This window comes from Cryptomeria japonica, chromosome 3 (genome assembly GCF_030272615.1).
Source record: "Cryptomeria japonica chromosome 3, Sugi_1.0, whole genome shotgun sequence".
Taxonomy (NCBI): Eukaryota; Viridiplantae; Streptophyta; class Pinopsida; order Cupressales; family Cupressaceae; genus Cryptomeria; species Cryptomeria japonica.
Genome location: NC_081407.1, coordinates 661836944 through 661856263, shown reverse-complemented (window position 1 = coordinate 661856263; position 19320 = coordinate 661836944).

Here is a 19320-nt window from a genome sequence, read left to right as displayed (position 1 = left end):
TAGTATAAATCTACTATTTGTCTATTATTATGTAATTAGTTTCTCTTATCATAAAAGTTTGCAAGAATAGAACCAATCCATTCCACAAATATAGTGCCTTTTCTAGAGAAAAAATATTTCTATAAAACCATAACCTACCACCCCAAATATAGAACAAGAAATTGGATGATGATATAACTCAAGTCCTTGGCTCAAAATCGACTCCAATTTCTTCACATTTATTTAGAAAATATATTTTTTTATTTGGGATATTATGAGTACCAAATCCTAACATTGTCCATATCTCTGATATTTATACCATTAAAAAAAACATTCCACAATTAGGAATTAATCCATTTCCCTTATATTATTGAAAAAACTTTATCCCTTGAACTTTTCATGGATTGAACAAAGACTATCTAAAGTGGCTTGACCACTCCTATCAATTTTTTTATATTTTAGCTTTTTAATCCCTTTCTTAGATTTTATTAAGGACTATACCTATGTTAAATAGAATGGAAATTAGTTTTATAGATACTTAGCCCTTTGCATTGCCCTTGCATCCTTTCTTGATATAGAATCTATAGAACTCAATACTCCTCACCTTCATCTTGGAGAATATACCCTATTTGGTATGACCCTACTACTGATTTAGTGCTTCTTTCATTTTTAAACAAGAAGAGATTCTTTAAAATTATTTCTGAAGATAAGCTTGTATGGCTAGTTTCTAAATATGGTCATTACTCTATTAAATTTGGTTGAAATGTCATCTCTCCTAAATGGTATCCTCAATTCAATTGGTAAAATATCTATAAGTCCAAAACTTACCCAGATCTTTTTTTTTTAGTGGATGGCTTGTCACAATAAGGTTCTCACTATAGATAATCTCTAGAGAAGAGGTATGCATCTTTTTAATAGATGTTTCTTATGCGAAGAAGATGGGGAAAGGATTAATCACCTTCTTTTCCACTATTTTTGTTTATGGAATATTAGGTATAAAATCATCAACTTCTTTTTCTTAGCTTGCACTTGGCATATGAGCTAAAACTGGCTTTTGATTGTTAGACCCCCGCTCTCCCATCCTCTTGTAGTTGAGCTATGGTAGTAAGCTTTCATTCATATTGGATGGGGAATCTAGAAGGAATATAGTGATAGGATTTTTGGAGATAAAAATTAGTCATGGAAGGTCTTGGTCAATTCTCAACCAAAGCCTCAAGGATGATATCATAGTTTGTTCATCCCCTAAGCCTAAAAGGCTCCCCTTTTCTATCGAGACTAAAATTTTCAAATTTTGGAACATCGGTGAGACCCTATACAATTTGTATTCTAAAATCCCAACTACTAGAAAAATTACCATTCAAACCCCCCAAACCTCAATTAGCTCGAAAGTGGCTAAACTAAAGAGAACTCAAATTAGGCAGGAGGTGAGGTATCCTAAGGGAACCATTGGTAAAGCAATATGATTAATGATAATGAATGTTGTGATAATAGATATTTTTTGATAATTAGATGAATATTTTTTGTTTATATTTTGTCCCTCTTTGTGATAATGTTTGAAGTGATTGTTTAAAGAAAAGAACAGAAAACAAAAATCGATGGCCCATTAATATATTATTTATGTATAAATTTCATTTGTAAGCTCTCAAAAGAGGGGAAAAAAATGTCAAATAAATATGAGAATGATGGAAGAAAAGGATAAGAAGATGGATGCAAAAAACATAACTAAGAATGAAATGATAATGGTGGATGGATCATGATGATGTGCTATGTTGACTTTGAGTTTGAAAATATTTATTTGATATAGCAATAGATGATATACACAAGGACCGTATATAAGACCAAAGTGAAAATCTTTTCAATGCATAATGTTGCCTCAAGTTTTAACAACCCATTTCAAAAACCTTCATCTCATCCTTTTGAATGGCTAAGTTGGTAATTAAATGTTCATTGAAAGTCTTTTTCCATAAATGTGTCAAGTTTTCAACCCATGCTCAAACTCTATCATAAATTAAACTAGTTTCCAAAACCTCTTAAAACTTCGACAAAGCCCATAACTTTCAAAAAAATTAAGTCTCATGCAATTGTTGGGTTTTGAACCATAATTCACAACCTCATGAGCATCCAAACCAGTCGTGAAAAGTAGTTAGAAACCCGACACATTATTCACAACTATTGAATGAGAAATTAAAGAAGCAACATTTTAAGTTAGTTTTGAAACGAATGGCAAAGCCCGACGCATGATCAGTAACCACTCAAATATAGAAGTTTTTGGTGTGAGGAAGAATGATAAAGGTGGTTGATAAGGTGTCCATTTCATTTTTGTTAAATTTTGGGATAGTTTTAAAACCATAAGTGACATCTGAAACAGTTGTGAGCACCACTCAAAGGGCCAATATGATTTTCCAAACACAAAGAAAAGATAAAGCAGGTCGATACATCAACATTTGTAAGTGGTTTCAAAACCACTATTGACCCTCGACGTATTTATGAAAACGCCTACAAATCCTGACACGTAGATTCTTTATCTTTTTAAAAGACAAAGTGAAAGCGGCGGTGGAACTATTCACAAGTTTTGATATGGGCTTTGAAGCTCGAGAGAAGTTTTAAAACATCCCCATTTTCCCGGTGCCACCAAATCAAATGGATTAGTGAATGTTTCCTCTTATGTTTTTGGAGTTTTATTTAAGTTTAAAAACCATTAGCGGGCACCTGATACATTATTGCAAGCCATGTAATAAAGGGATATCGGTATTTGTACCTAGTTTCAAAACCATTAGGGAACTCTCAAACAGTTATGGAAACAATGCCTCAGCTCGACATTCTTCTCTACACTCGGCTATGGTCCTCTAGCAAAGCCAAAATATGATAATGCAATATAATTTGAGATGGACAAGCGAAGTCAGGAATGAGATCAAGAGAATAGCGATCAATGGCAAAGAAGGTTGGGCAGAATCTTATGCCAATGCAATTGACAGGCATGAAGACAAAGGCAGTTGTGGGACATCGAACATAGTCTTTGATTTTTTCATCCTATGAATGATTATATGTGAGAGAATGGAGATTGAATATGCTCTATATATTGTGTTAAGAATGTACAGAGAGTTTTGCAGAAATTGACATCCAATACTGATGGGTGTTTACTTGCAAATGGTGGTTTGGATGGAGTAATTCATATTTGGGATGCTCTAATTTGCGATTCCCACAAATAAGAATGTGTCATGAATTTGACGTAAGAAAATTAACTACTGCAGAAAATTTTAGAGAAGGACAACACATAATAGTCAGATTTACGTGGAAAAATCTGGTAAAAATATACTAGTAAAAAACCACAAGCAAAATATCTTTCATATGGATTCTTAGAAATTACAAAGCTACAACAATCTTAAAACTATACATCAAAACATGACTTCGAGAAGCATAAAACAACCAAGTTGCAGAGTCTTAATTGAAGACAACTTACTAAATATAGTACGTATGACTTGCACAACTACATGTAAAACACGTGTCGAAATTACTATTTATAGTAAGTCTTCTAACAAAAATTTATATTTATAGATGAGAATCCATGATGACTCAACCACATCTAGATGAGAATCCAAGAGGACTCAACCACTGCTAGATGAGAACCTAATTTGGACTATGCATTCCAACATTCTCTCACTTGATGTCAAGTTTCAAACACATGAATTATATCTCTAATGAAAGACCATTGCCAATGATACCTATCATCACATAATTTGCAAACCACAAACCAAGAGAAGTTCTGCACCAAATGAACTTCTCTCTACTAATAGGTTTTGTCATAATATCTACAGGATTTACATCAGTGTGAATCTTGGCCAAAGAGATCTACCCTCCTTCCACCACTTCACGAACAAAGTGAAATTGAATATCAATATGCTTTGTTCTAGAATGGTATTTTGAGTTATGTGCTAAGTGTAAAGCACTTTGACTATCACAATGTAGTACCATGTTATCTTTCTTCACTTGCAATTCACCCAAAAGTCTATGAATCCAAACTGCCTCCTTGCTATCATATGTTGCTACCATATATTTTTCCTTAGTAATAGACAATGCCACCACTGTCTGTAACTTTGATACCCAACTAGCAACACCTCCAGCTAAAGAGAAAACATAACCTATTGTAGACTTTCTCTTATCTCTGTCTCCACCAAAATCTGCATCCACATACCCATTAACTTCAAGACTACTCCCACTGTAATAGATAGTAGCATTTGAAGTGCCTCTCAAATATCTGATAATTCACTTCATAGTTGTCCAATGATCAGTGCCAAGATTCACCATGTACCTATTGATAACTCCCACTAGTTGTCCAATGTCTAGTTTGGTGCACACCATGGCGAACATAAGACTTCCTACTGTTGATGAGTATAGTACATGAGACATCTGTGTCTTCTCTGCTTTTGTGTTGGGGTACTATTCTGAAGACAATTTAATATGAACAGGAAATGGAGTTCTAACTGGTTGCGCAATTTTCATATTGAAGCACTACAAAACCTTCTCCACATGAGTTTTCTATGACAACCATAATTTCATGTTATTTTTGTCTTTATGTATCCTCATTCCAAGAATTTGATTTGCACAGCCGAAGTCCTTCATCTCAAACTCCCTAGCAAGCTATGTTTTCAAATGGATGATTTTATACATGTTGGGACCTACTACCAACATATGATCAACATATAGTGGTAGAATAATAAAAATGTTATCATTATACCTTTAAACACACAATGATCAACCTCACATCTGGTAAAACCCAAACTCATCATGAAGGAATCAACCCATTTGTACCAACACCTTGGCACCTGTTTCAAACCATACAACAATTTTCTCAGCCTAAAAACAAGATTCTCTTTGCTTTTTTTCTCAAAACCTTCTGGTTGCATATAAATATCCTTAGAGAGATCACCATCCAGGAAGGTTGTTTTAATATCTAACTGTTCTAACTCCAAATCAAGACTAGAAACAAGAGCTAAAACAACTCTAACATTACTTAATCATACAGGTGAAAATATTTCATCAAAATCAATACCAGACTTCTGTGCATACCCCTTGGCCACCAACCGAGATTTATATCTCTCCAAATTATCATTTTAATCCCTCTTCAATTTGAAGACATCCTTTTGTCCAATAGATTTTCTCCCCTTAGGCAATGGCACAAGCTCCTATGTCTTGTTCTTATGTAGAGATTACATCTCCTCTTCCATATCAACTCTCCAATTTCTTGCACATTCAAATTTACAAGACTCTTGATAAATGCATAAGCAGAATTACAAGAAAGTACCTTACAAGTGGTTTGATTACTCTATTGGATCTCCTTAAAATAGGTCATGATTCACCCTATGGCTTAACTATTTGTTTTTATTCTAGTTGCTCTTCATCAAGCACATCTAAATGATAATCAGGTTTTTCACTTCTACTAGAATAACTTATGTACCTTGTTGTTCTTCACCTCTTTGCATTGGTTTTTAATTAAAATAAACATCTTGACTAACAATAATCTTGTCACCAGCATTATCCCACAATCTATACCCCTTTGTACCTTCTACATAGCTAAGAAAAATACATTTTGTAGACTTCTTGTCCATCATATTTCTATTCTCTTTAAGAATATATACAAAAGCATTAGATCCAAAATCATGGAGAAATGAATAATCAACTAGTTTACCTTTGCATACCTAATCAGGAATTTTATTATCAAGAGCATTAGTGGGAGATCTATTAATCAAGAAACAAGCTATATTTACTGCCTCACCCCAAAATTTCTACTCCAAACCAACAGTGCTCAACATGCATATGTCTTTCTCCATAATTGTACGGTTCATATGATCAGCAACACCATTTTGTTGTGGTGTCCTAGCAATCATCGTTTTCCTTGTATAAATTCTACTAAACAACTCACTTTCATTATCAATTCTTAGACATTTTATTGTCTTACCTTTCTAATTCGCTACCAAAGCCCTAAACCTTTTGAAACAAGAAAATAATTCAGATTTCTTCCTTAGAAGATAACTCCACACCTTACAGGAATAATCATATATAACTGAAACAAAATATGATTAACCTCCAATGGATGTTATAGGATCTTCCCAAGTATCTCAATGAATTAAATCTACTACATCTTTGCTTCTAGTAGTACTTCTAGAAAAACTCAATCTATTATGCTTCCCAAATAAACAATGTTCACAAAAACTCAAATCTTTAGATTTTGCACCTGGGAGAAGATTTCTATCTAGCAATACCTTGAGACCTTGTTCACTCACATGGCCTAGCCTTTGATGCTAGGTTGATAATGGTTCCATCTTTGCATCAGATACCACAGTAACCTATCCAATGTCATTTTGTCCAATCAACCTATAGAGATTCCCAACTTCTTCTCCCTTTAGCACAACCAAAAAACCCTTTGTTACCTCAAGACAACTATTTTCACCACTGAATCAATAATCTTGTTTTCATCAAACACTCCAAGTGAAAGTAAAATTTTATTTAAACTAGGTACATTCCTAACATGTTGAATAGTTCTAAATACTCCATCAAGTATCTTGATTCTTACCTCTCCTTCACCAACAACTTCACATGGGCTTTTCATTTCCCATGTAAACCATACCACCAGCACAAGACTGATAACTAAAAAACTAGTCTCTTTGTGGTGTCATATGAAATGAAGTAGTAGAGTCAAGAATCTAAACATGAAGTAAAGAAATTAGACTAGCAATTAATACATCTCCATCTTCCAATGATGTCTGAACTTCAACAATGTTTGCCTCGTGTGTTGGTGTACTAGGATTCTCCTTGGTTTCTTTTGCCAACCTACAATCCTTTTTGACATGTTCATTCTTGCCACAATTCCAACATTTCACCTTTTTTTTTTCCTTTGATTTGGACCTGGTTTGTCCATGCTCAGGCTTAGTATTTTATTTATCCCGAAATCTCCATCTTGCAACAAGGGCTTCATTTGAAGAAGATCCTTGAGATATCATCTTCCTTTAAACTTCAGAGCTTAAAGAAACCACCACATGTTCAAAGAATAGATTCCCACTCAAGGTGAAAAATTAATGAGAGCCATAACCAATTGATCCCAACTATCTAGCAAGAAGCATAGTAATATTATTTTCTTATCTTCTTTATCAATTCTCACACCCACTGAAGCTAATTTGCTTGTCAATGTGTTGAAATCATTGAGATGACTAGTGATAGATGAATTGTCACACACCCTCAAATTATATAACTACCTTCATAGTATGATTTTTTTTGCCAATGACTTCATCTCATACAGCTTTGCAATCTTATTCCACAAGTCATGAGTAGATTTTTCTTCTGCAACATTGAACAAAATTGAATCTACTAGAGATAATTGGATTGTTTCTCTATCCATGTTATCCATGGTATTCTAATATGACATGCTCATATTTGTTGGTTTTGATGCTACTCCTTTAAGAGCTCTATCACATCCATCCTTCACTAGCAAAGCTTGAATCTTAAATTGCCATAGAAAAAAATTCGAACCATTGAACTTATGCACCTCAAATTTGGTAACACTATTTCCATCCATTTCTCACCTCTCAAAACAAATAACTTCTACACAAGTAACCTATGCTTTTATACCAATTGTAAGAAAATAAACAAGTGCAAAAAAATTTAGAGAGGACAACAACACATAACAATTAGATTTACATGAAAAAACTTTGTATAAATATACTAGTAAAAAACCACAAGCAAAATATCTTTCTTTTTGATTATCAAGAATTGCAAAGTTACAACAATCTCAAAATTGTACATCAGAACATGACTTCGAGAAGCATAAAAGAACCAAGTTGAAGAGTCCTAATTGAAGACAAATTACTAAATATAGTAAGTATGACTCGCATAAATACATGTCAAAATTATAGTAAGTCTTCTAACAAAACTTGTTACTTATAGATGAGAATACATGATGACTCAACCACATCTAGATGAGAATCCAAGATGACTCAACCACTGGTAGTTGATAACCCAATTTGGGCTTCACATTCCAACACTTGATGCCTCTATTTTAATCAATATTTCCAAGGGATCCTTTATTGAAAGAATGGAATTTTTGTAATTTGTCCACAAGTGATTATGTTTGGTTTTGAAAGAGGTTGTAACCCAAACATGACAAATTGAGGACAAAATGAATAGGGAAAAGAGAACACTTCATGTGTTTAGTTGTGAATAAAATCAAGGCACTTTAAAAAGATGATTGATGAATTAACATTAGAAGAAGCATTATAGTGTGGGAGAGAGCTATAAATTTAGAGGATTGCAACAAAGTCCTTCTCATAAGTTGATTATAAATCACCCCTTATTCTATCTTAGAAAGACTAGTCACATATGAAGATTGGGTAAATGAGATGCCTTATTTTCCACTCTGTCTTGTTAGAAGAAAATAATGAGAAAATGAAAACTTGATTAAAATATTTAAATTTATTTTCATGAATTAAAATATTAAATGTGTACAAGATATCAAATGATTTTATAATATTTTCTAAAGGAAAAAGGAACAGCTATGATTCAAGTGATAGTTATTAAAGTTGAAATTGAAAAAAGGCTCAGAGGAAATAGAACCTTTAAATAGGTAACTAATGGACTATGAAAGCGTCCAAAAATCTTAATGCTCCTTATGTTAAGAAAATAGTGTCTCAAAATTCCATACACAAGGTTATTTTTTTTAGTAAGTTTTCATTTGAGTATGGATTGGTTTGAAACTTTTCCCAAAGCTTCAAATTGGCTAACTAACACATAGATTGACTCTTAAGAAAATAATAGATAAGAGGATTCCCCAATATTCACAAGGCATATAATTCTCTTGGTGGATTTGTGGTTAGATAATTAATAGACAAAAGGAGTTCCCTACACATTACTAGGTTCCTAATCTTGGTGGGTATAAATACTTAAATTATCTTGCACCTAAGAATGCTTCATTTTACCTTGTTTAGATACTTCATTTTACCTCCTCCTCTAGTTCTTTAGGCTCTTCTTGGAGGCATTTTTCTAACCACCCACAACGCACAAGTTCTTGTGTAAACTACCTCTATTCAACAGTTTGTACACACACTTGGGATTACCATCTCACATTGATGCAAAGAGATTCTCTACCTTTAAACCAACATTAATATAATCAAAAAACACAAAATAAATTTGATTTCAAATATGCACTATTTAAAAAAGAAAGAAATTTTGATTGTAAACAAAAACATGAACTTGATTACAATATTTGAGCCTATTTGCTTCACATCCAATACATATAAATCTAGTTAAGAATCCCTCATAACATTCAAGAAGAAACTACAATAGAAAATACCATTTCAAATTCAATTTCTACTTCCTTTCTTCTTAACCTTCAAACCCTCAAATCACTATGTATCGAAATGAAAGAATGAGATTTGAAGTTACCAAACTCCACCTTAGCTACCTTTAGCTATGATTTGGTAACCTAATCTAGAGATCATGAAAAACCAAGAAAAAATATTTTTTCTCATTTAGAAATTGCATTAAATCACAATAGATCATTTCCAACTCCACTAGTAAACCTACCAATAATGTTAGTCAACTAGGCCACCACTCCACTCAACATGACCTCCAAATTACAAACTACCCAATAACTCAATCTTGGAGTCCATTTTGAATAACTATCATTTAGGGTAAAAAATATGAGTGACCTATAATGATAACTCCAAAGAAATAACACCCAAAAATGTATATTCCGGGTTTGAACTAGAATATGCTAAATTGAAATTTGAACCACTTATTAACCTTGCTTCCAAAACTATGGCCACAAATATTTAAGAAAAAATTTGTTTAAATTTATTTCTCCTAAAACATTATTCAGAAATGCCTAAGAAATATTTAAAAATAAACATATTTTTGGTTGATGAGGATAGCCCCTATACCTCTAATTCCTTGATCATTTCCCATATTCCTCCAAATTCCCTTCTTGGAAATTCTCTATGTACTTCTAGCCATTTCCAATTCATCTAATTCTACCTCCATGATCCTTCATTAATTACACATTCTTTTCTTGCATCAACTTTCCCATCCTAACATTCATTTTTTATTTTTCAATATTTTCATGTTCCCCAAAGACTTTTCTACCCCTCTCCTATGCCATATAGAGTCCTTGTGGAAATTATGATGTTTTTAACTCTACTTCCAAATGCTTTTCTCACATGTATTTATTAAATCCTTGGCTCATTTATTTTAATATATTTGCATAGTTAAGATTTTTCTGGACTACCATGGTGACATCCTGTTTTGACTTTTGGTCCCAAAGCAAAACCTTACATCTCTCATCCTAACCTCTCATCTCACATCAAAGTTTTACATTTCCTCTTATTCAGCTTAATCATTTATATATTTTTTCATAAAATCATTAATGGCTAGAATTGAATCCTACAAATATCCTGAGATATTAGTGTTAATTTTATTTCAAGTTCAAAGATTGGTGATGATGGAATCTGTATACGGTGAGTAATGATGATGACAAACTATTGCAAAACCACAAAGATTCAACCACAACAAACCCTAGTCCTACAATAAAACATTCACCATACACCAATGAAGATACCGAAGAACATGCAAATCAACAAATTGAACAATAATAACATTCACATTCCAAGTAGGGTTTTAATCTCCATTGATCTTGTTTGATATATTTGCTCTCAGATTTTTTATGTGCATAAGAGCTCAAAAAAGAACAGATTGTGGTTGTGAAGTCGCTTGATTGCAAGAAGGCTTGATTGCATAAAATACTGATTAGGGTTGATAATGATGAAAGAATCCTCTTATATAGAAGATACTTTAGAAAATGGAGGGGTAAGATTAAGAGGTGAAAGAAATAAATGGCCAGCTAGGATTAAAGTGTAGGTAGAAGAAATAATAAAATAATGAAGGGGGTAGGTAGAGGAAAATTAAGATATGAATGACAAGTGTCATAGAGGAAAAAGATAATGAATTAATTAAATAAATAAAGATTTATTTATTTAATAGAGGAAGTGGGACCAATTAAATAAATAAAAAATATTTATTTAATTTAAGAGAAATATAATTTAAATAAATAAATAATATTTATTTAAATGAGGAAAGACTTAGGATAAATAATTAAAGAAATAAAAAATATTTATTTAATTAAGCAGGACAATTTTAGGTGTCTACAGAAACCACACTTCTATTAATTTTATGGTTGATTTCCAAGTCTTGATGGTACTTAGCCTCAAGTTGTAGATTATCAATCTAATAGTTTTCATGGGATTGTTCTTATCTTAAACATGTGTTGCCTATAATTCCTTATACAATTCTTCCAAGTAAATATGAAAACTACCTACCTCCTTACATGGAATTTTAAATATCTCTTGCTACTCTGAGACCCCTTAGAGACATGATTTATGTGTAAACCTGTATTTTTTTTATGAAAAGGGCATGGTTTCATGTGTATGGACATGTGGATATGATGCAATAAAATATGGTGGCTTGTGTAATTATAGATTACCCTAGTTCTCTCACCAAGATTGTTTCATATCTATTTAAATAAATGCATATGCAAGTTTACAGTAATGATTAGGAGTATGAAGAAAAAGGTTCCAAGGTTGGAAAAAAGAGAAGACGTTATAAACCATGAGGGCTTTCTACTAGAAATAGGTTTAGGGAATTTTTTTATTGTAGTTTTTTGGTTTTTCTAGCTATGATTATAGTACCACATTTTAATCCCAAAGAGATATGTTAATGTGTAAATTTGGTATCTTTTGAATATCTCCACAAATATTCTATATATTTTTATAATTTCATTGATCTTCTTGATCACATATGTTGGTTTGAGGGTTATTTTTTACTAGTTTGTCAACTAGAAGATACTAAAATTGATTCTAAGACTTTTGTAGGGAATCTTATCAAAATATCACAAGTAATAATTTTATTCATTAGTGTTGGAAACATGAGTTGTGTTTCTTATGTTGTCATTGATATCACAAGGTGTGTAAGTTGTTGTTGTTCAGATGTATGGATGTGGTAGATGGTCTAGAAATGAGTGTTTAAATTAACTGTGATGTTGTCTAGTGATGATATTGAGTAAGTATAAGGTGTTCGGGTCTAGGAGATGTTACTGATGTTGATTGGTTTTGGTATCTTCTTTGGTTAGTTTTTTGGCATTATGGATATATCAGTTTTATGGTCTAAAAATATCTTTGTGTCCTCCGGATGCTATAGTATGTTTCATTGTCGAATGTGATATTTTGTGTTAATCCTAATTTTTGGTATGGATATGATTTATATAAGGTAATTTGATGTGTCATGGGTCTCACCATAGTGTGTGGAGATCTGAATAAGACTAATTTGTATTGGAGAATATTTTTTGGCCCGTTAATTATCTATATGAACACGTGTCAGAATGTTATCAATTATGTTCTGGTGTTTGCAGATTGATGGATTGGACTTAGGAAGATGTGTTTTGGTCCCCTCTTTCTCTTCGAGTGGATCAACATGTGTGTTTTTGGTGCAAAAGGTCTATTTTATTTTAGGCCAATTTGGTTCCAACTTTGATGATCTATCTTGTAAATAAATAATATATGTGATTGAGTTGTGTGTATGTATGGTAGAGAGTGTGATGTGAAGATAATCTGTAAAATTCAGTGAAGAGCAAAGGAGAAGAGTTGTGTTCAAATGTTATGCAAGATTTTTGAGACTGTAGCAGAAATATGAGATAGTGAGTTGACAACTGAGGTTTGAGTTGTGCATGCTGATCACTAGATGCAATGTTCAAGGACAGCTTCATGATCATGAGATCCTTCTTTTCAAATAAATTTGTTATATCTTGCCCTGTTGTAGTTAGCATCAGGTTTGCAAGTCATTTTTTTAATCTTTCCCCAAGAGAAGTTAGCCTTAGACAACAAGTTTGGAGTAGTGAGATTCATCATTGTAATCTGATATACATAGTGGATATATTTTGCGATAAGGTGCTCACCGTGGTTTTCCCCTATTCTAGGTTTTCCACATATAAAATTTTGGTGTTGATGTGTTGATGTGTTGATTGTGTGTTGTTGTTTAAGTGTTATGAGTTACTGCAATAATTTTGGTTTAGACTGATTCACCCCCCCTCTCATTCCTTCCTTAAGTTCAACAATTGGTATCAGAGCAACATTCCTCTTGAGTAAGCTTAACCACTTGAGGTAGATCTGGTATGGCACAGGACTTGCATTACAAAGTTCTAATATTTTATGGCACAAACTTTTCATACTAGACAGAGAGAATGGAAGCATATTTGGAGACTACATAATGGAATATGGTACATTATCTAAACCACATATATACCCCTGTAGGGTAGTCCTCAGACTCTAGATGAGATAAAGTTACAAGAGACTAATGCAAAAGATAGAGCTATAATTCTTAGTTGTGTAAGTGATTCAGTGTTTGGAAGAGTAAGAGGATTAAAAGAAGCCAAAGCTATATGGAACAAACTATGTTTGGAAATTGAAGGAGATCTAAAGATAAACAGGAGAGGTTGATGAATCTAAAGCAAAAGTATGAATATTTGAAAATGCTTGAAGATGAAGACGTTGAGAACTATATACATAGAGTGACTGAACTTGTTGATAATATTAGATCTACTAGTGGATATTTCAATTAAGGTGATGTTGTTCAAAATATCATGTTGACCCTGCCAAAATCCTAGAAAGCCACAAGGTGTGATATACAAGAAAGCAACGATTTAAGCAAATATACTATTGATCAGCTTACTAGTACCTTGGCATCCTTTCAAATTTTAGAAATGTAGGAAGAGAAAAGAGAAAAGAAAGAGGCAACACTTAATGTTTCAAGACATAATGATCTAGAGTGCAATAGAGATATGGATGAAGTCTAGGCAAAATTTGTGAGAAGATTGTAGTGAGTCACTAGAAAATACAAAGGTAAGTTACCTCTGAAATGTTTATCTTGTGGCAGAATCCGACACTATGCTTCTCACCGCACTTACAGGGAGGATTATAAGAGACCAGATAATGATGAGAAAAAAAATAAAACTAGAAGATGCAACTTTAACAGAAGAGAGAAAAAGGACTTATATTCTATAGAGGAACACTCATTTGAAGATGAACTTGATGATGACTCAAATGAAAAATCATTTTTTTCATGCATGCAAAAATACAACCAAATACATGGGACATTGACTCTAGATGTTCAAACCATATGACCAGTGATAGAGACTAGTTTATTAATCTCAAGAGATATGATGGTGGATTAGTGAAAATTTTTGGAGAAGAAGGTGTAGCTATTTTAGGTATTGGAAGTGTTTCTATTGATGGGAAGCATAAAACTGATGATGTTTATTATGTTGACAGATTAAGACATAGTATGTTAAAAGTTAATCAGATGTGTAGAAAAGGCAAGGAAATTTTATTCAGTAGTACTAGATGTGTGATCAAAAAATAAAAGACTTGTAAAATTATTTCAAAAGGGGTGAGAACAAGTGGAAATGTATACTAAATCAAGGATAAAATAGAAAGCAAATATTTTCTAACTCAAAGCAATGAATGATGGTTATGGCACAAAAGGATGAAACATGTCAATTTTGATAATATGATTAAGATTTGCAGATCTAAAGTAGTTAGAGACTTACCTAGACTTGTGAAGCCTACTGATACAATGTACAAAGAATATCAATTGGGGATGCAAACAAAGAGAAGATTCAAGAATAAGGAGTATTCCACTACAAAACCACTAGAGTTGATTCATACATATTTGTGTAGACCTACAAGAATAAGAGGGTTAAAGAGAGAAAGATATTTCATGTTTCTTATTGATGATTACTCTAGAATGACTTGGGTTACATTTCTAAAAGATAAATCAGAGGCTTTTGATAGATTTAAAATTTTCAAATTCATGGTTGAAAATCAAGTAGATATTAAGATAAGTGATTGAGATCAGATAGAGGAGTGGAATTCACTTCATGCAAGTTTGATATTTTTTGTGAAATACATGGGATTTGAAGGCACTTTTCCACTCCAAGGAAAGCTTAGCAGAATGGTATTGTAGAAAGAAAGAATAGGATAGTTATAGAGATGGATATGACATTTTTAAAGGATGCTAATCTGGCTAATATGTATTGGAAAGAGGCAGAACATACTACTGTATATCTTCTTAACAGGTTGTAGATTGGGTAAATCATACTAAAACACCTTATGAACTATGGAATGGAAGATTGCCTACTGTGAAATACTTCAAAAATTTTGGAAGAAAATGTTATATCAAAAGAGATGAGGTTAACTTTGGGAAGTTTGACACTAGATAAAATGAAGGGATCTTTATGGGATATGCTACAAATAGAAAGGTTTAGCCGTGTTTCAACAAAACGTTGAACAAAATAGTAGAAAGTACAAATATGAAAGTGTGCAAAGAGTGGAATCTGATTGAACCTAATACTAAAACCAACATCAAGATTGATCCAATGATTACAAAGAAGATAAGTGATCCCAAAGAGAACAAGGATAATGAAACAAATAAAGAGGAAGACACAACAAAAACTTCTACTAAGTATGTCGAGAAGAAACATTCAGAAAATCAAATAATTAGAGATAATACAAAAGATGTTCAAACAAGAAAGAAAATTGCAGAAGCATGGGAACAAGCCAACTACTATTTTCTATTGATGACTAAGACAAAGACAGGATAACTCAAGTAAAGATGAAAGCTAGGTAAAAGCAATGGAAAAGGAACTAAGTTAGATACAAAAGAACAAGACTTGGGAGCTAGTACCTAGACCAATGGACAAGAATGTGATAGGAACTTAATGGGTATTGAGGAAAAAACTAAATGAGCAAGGACAAGTCATAGTAAATAAAGAGATACTAGTATATAAAGGATATTCTCAAGTGGAAGGCATAGATTTTGAAGAAAATTTTGCTTTGGTAGCAAGGATGGAAGCTATACGTATGTTTCTTTCTTTTTCTCCCTACAAGAAATTTAGAGTTTGTCAAATGGATGTCAAGTCAATATTTTTGAATGGAGATCTAGAGGAAGAATTTTATATTGAGCAACTGGATGGGTTCAAATTGTTAGAAGATCTAGATATGGTGTGCAGACTGAAGAAAGAATTGTATAGGCTCAAACGGGCACCCATGGCATAGTATGCAAGATTAGATAGGTATTTATTATGATAAAATTATAGGAAAGGTATGGCAAATAGTAATCTTTATTTCAAGATTGATGGAGATAATTTATTGATTGTTATAGTTTATCTTGATGATATTATTTTTGCAGGAAATGATGATTTATGTAAGGATTTTGCTAAAGAGATACAGAAAGAGTTTGAAATGTCAATGAATGGTGAGTTATCTTTATTTCTTGTGTTACAAGTTATTCAATCTGAAAAAAAAAAAAATTATCTCATAAAACATATATGTGAAAGAAATGTTGAAGAAATTTGAGTTTGATGGTTGTAAACCTGTTACAACTCCTTTGACTATTGGATGTAAGCTAAGAAAATAGGATGAGTCTTTGGAGGTTGATCAAAAGAAGTAATGATCAATGGTTTGTGGATTACTGTATTTGATAGCGTATAGGCTAGACATCATGCAGGCGGTTTGTTTGGTGGCTAGATTTTAAGATAATCCAAAAGTGACACATGAGCAAGTTGTGAAAATAATTTTCAGATATTTGAAAGGTATTGTGGATTTTGGACTCTGGTACACAAAGGGTGGAGATTTTATGTTGAATTCTTATACTGATGTAGATTAGGTTGTAAGTGTTGATGACCAGAAGAGTACTGGTAGTGGTGCTTTATTTTTAGGAGACGGGTTGGTCTTCTAGTTTCTATAAGAAACATGATTCAATTTATTTATCTGTTGCTGAAGCAGAATACATTGCATCAGCATCTTGCTATACTAAGGTAATGTGGATGAGATAGACTCTTAAATATAGAAAACTAACATATGATGAAGTGATTCCTATTATGTGTGATAATACAAGTGCAATAAAAAATTCAAAAAGTTTGGTTATGCTTTCAAGAACAAAGCACATTTTAATCAGATATCATTTTCTAAGGAAGAAGTTTGTTGAGAAGGAAGTTCAATTGGAATATATTTCTAGAAAATAACAAGTTGCATATATTTTCACTAAGGCATTTCCAAATGATACATTTCAGTTTATTCAAGAGAAGCTTGGGGTTATTACCCCTCCTTCTAACTAGATGCATTATAAGGGTGCATCTTTCTAAGGGGAGCTTTCATGACTATTTCTTTTCTTGGATTGGTGTTCTGGCTACTCTCAGGGGGAACAATGGAGTGTGTGTTGGTGTTGTGGCCTTTGTCTTTGATGGAAAAGGGGGAGAGAAAGAGGAAAGTTACTTCAGAGTGAAATCGAATTCAATTTATGATAGAGAAATATGTTTTGCAAATTGGTCAAGTGTATATATTGGTCAAGTGTTGTCATCAATGATAAAGGGTGAGATTGTTGGAAGTATGTGTTATTGTAGTTGTCATTTATATCAAACTTGTTTCTCTAGTTAGTTGTTAGTTTGGTAAGTCTGTAGTGTAGAGATATCTTGATGTATCGGTGTTGCAATTATTCCATTGGTTGTTCTGAAAGTGTTCAGGTCTAGGAAGTATTACTAATGTTGTTGTATTCTTTGGTTATAATATTTTTGGCATTGTGAATATGTTAGTTTTGTGGTTCAGATATATCTTTGTGTTCTTTGGATGTTGTAGTATGCTTCATTGTCGAATGTGATATTTTATGTTAATCCTAATTTTTGGTCTGGATATTATTTGTGGAAGGTAATTCAATGTGTCATGGGTCCTTGTGTAGCATGTGGAGATTTGGATAAGTGTAATTTACACTGGAGAATATGTTTTGGCCCATTAATTATCTATATAGACACATTATGTGTTGCAATGTTGTGGTTCATGTTTTGGTATTTATGGATCAATAGATTGGACTTAAGATGTGTTTTGGTCCCCTCTTTCTCCTAGAGTGGATCAGCATGTGTTTTTTTGGTCAGGAAGGTGTATTTTGTTTCAAGCCAACTTGGTTCAAGATTTGACGATCTATCCTATATATAAAGAATGTATCTAATTGAGTCATGTGTAAGTATGGAAGAGAGTATGATGTGAAGATAATCAGAAAAATTCAGTGAAGAGAAAAGGAGAACAGTTGTGTTCAAATGATATGCAAGTTGGTTGAGATTGTGGCAAAATATGAGATAGTAAGTTGACAAATGAGGTCTGAGTTGTGTGTTGATCACTTGATGCATAGTTCAAGGATAGCTTCATGATCAGGAGATCCTTCTTTTCAAATTAATTTGTTGTATCTTGACCTGTTGTGGTTAGAATTAAGTTTGCAAGTCATTTTTGTATCTTTCCCCAACAATAGTTAGCCTTGGTTAGCAAGTCTGGAACTTAGTGAGCTCTTTCATTGTAATCTAATATACATAGTGGATATGTTTTGTGGGCAGGTCCTCACTATGGTTTTTCCCTATTTTGGTGTTCCACATAGAAATTCTTGGTGTTGATGTGTCGGTTTTGTGTTACAGATTAATTGTTTATGTGTTGCATTAATTTTTGGTTTAGACTAATTCACCCCCCTCTCAATCCAGCCTTGGTTCAATGGGAGCAACACCAAATTTTCCATAAGTAACAATATTGCAACATAATAATCAAAATGAGAAACAATAATAAATCTCTCAAGTGCTACTTAATCTACTAGGATTTAGATATTAGAGTGCTAAGTGTAGGGAGTGTCATTGTTTGTTCTCATGAGGACACACCACATAGAACTGATAATTCTCTCATACTAATGAAAATTATGACCATACAATATTTTGTGCTTCATGTGTGGGCATACAACTTTGGGTAAGATCCAACACCTACATGTGAAAACCTTGCCTTCCCAATTCATCTTTAGCCTCATACTAGTTCTGAAGGCATGCTTAAGGTACCACTTATCTTATTTAATTTTTATCCCATCCCAAGTTTTAATTAGGTTAATTAGGTTCTCACTTGATTAAGAGAATCTCCAAACTTAGTTTCTAGTGCACCACTTACGATTCGGAGTCATGTTGGGGTTCACTCCCTAAACCCACTCTAATACCTAATCCTAGGATAATCCCATTCCAAATGAATGTTGAACAATAAAAATTAAATTCAATCCAAAATGAATATCAAATCCAATCCCATTTCCAAATTTCAAGGCACGTTTGTCTAATAAATGATGTTATTCACATATAATCACAATTGTCCAATTGGCCAAAATATCATGAGGACAAATCTGAATCTATCCAAAAATTAAATTTCATACATACAAAACCATTATTCCACATAATAA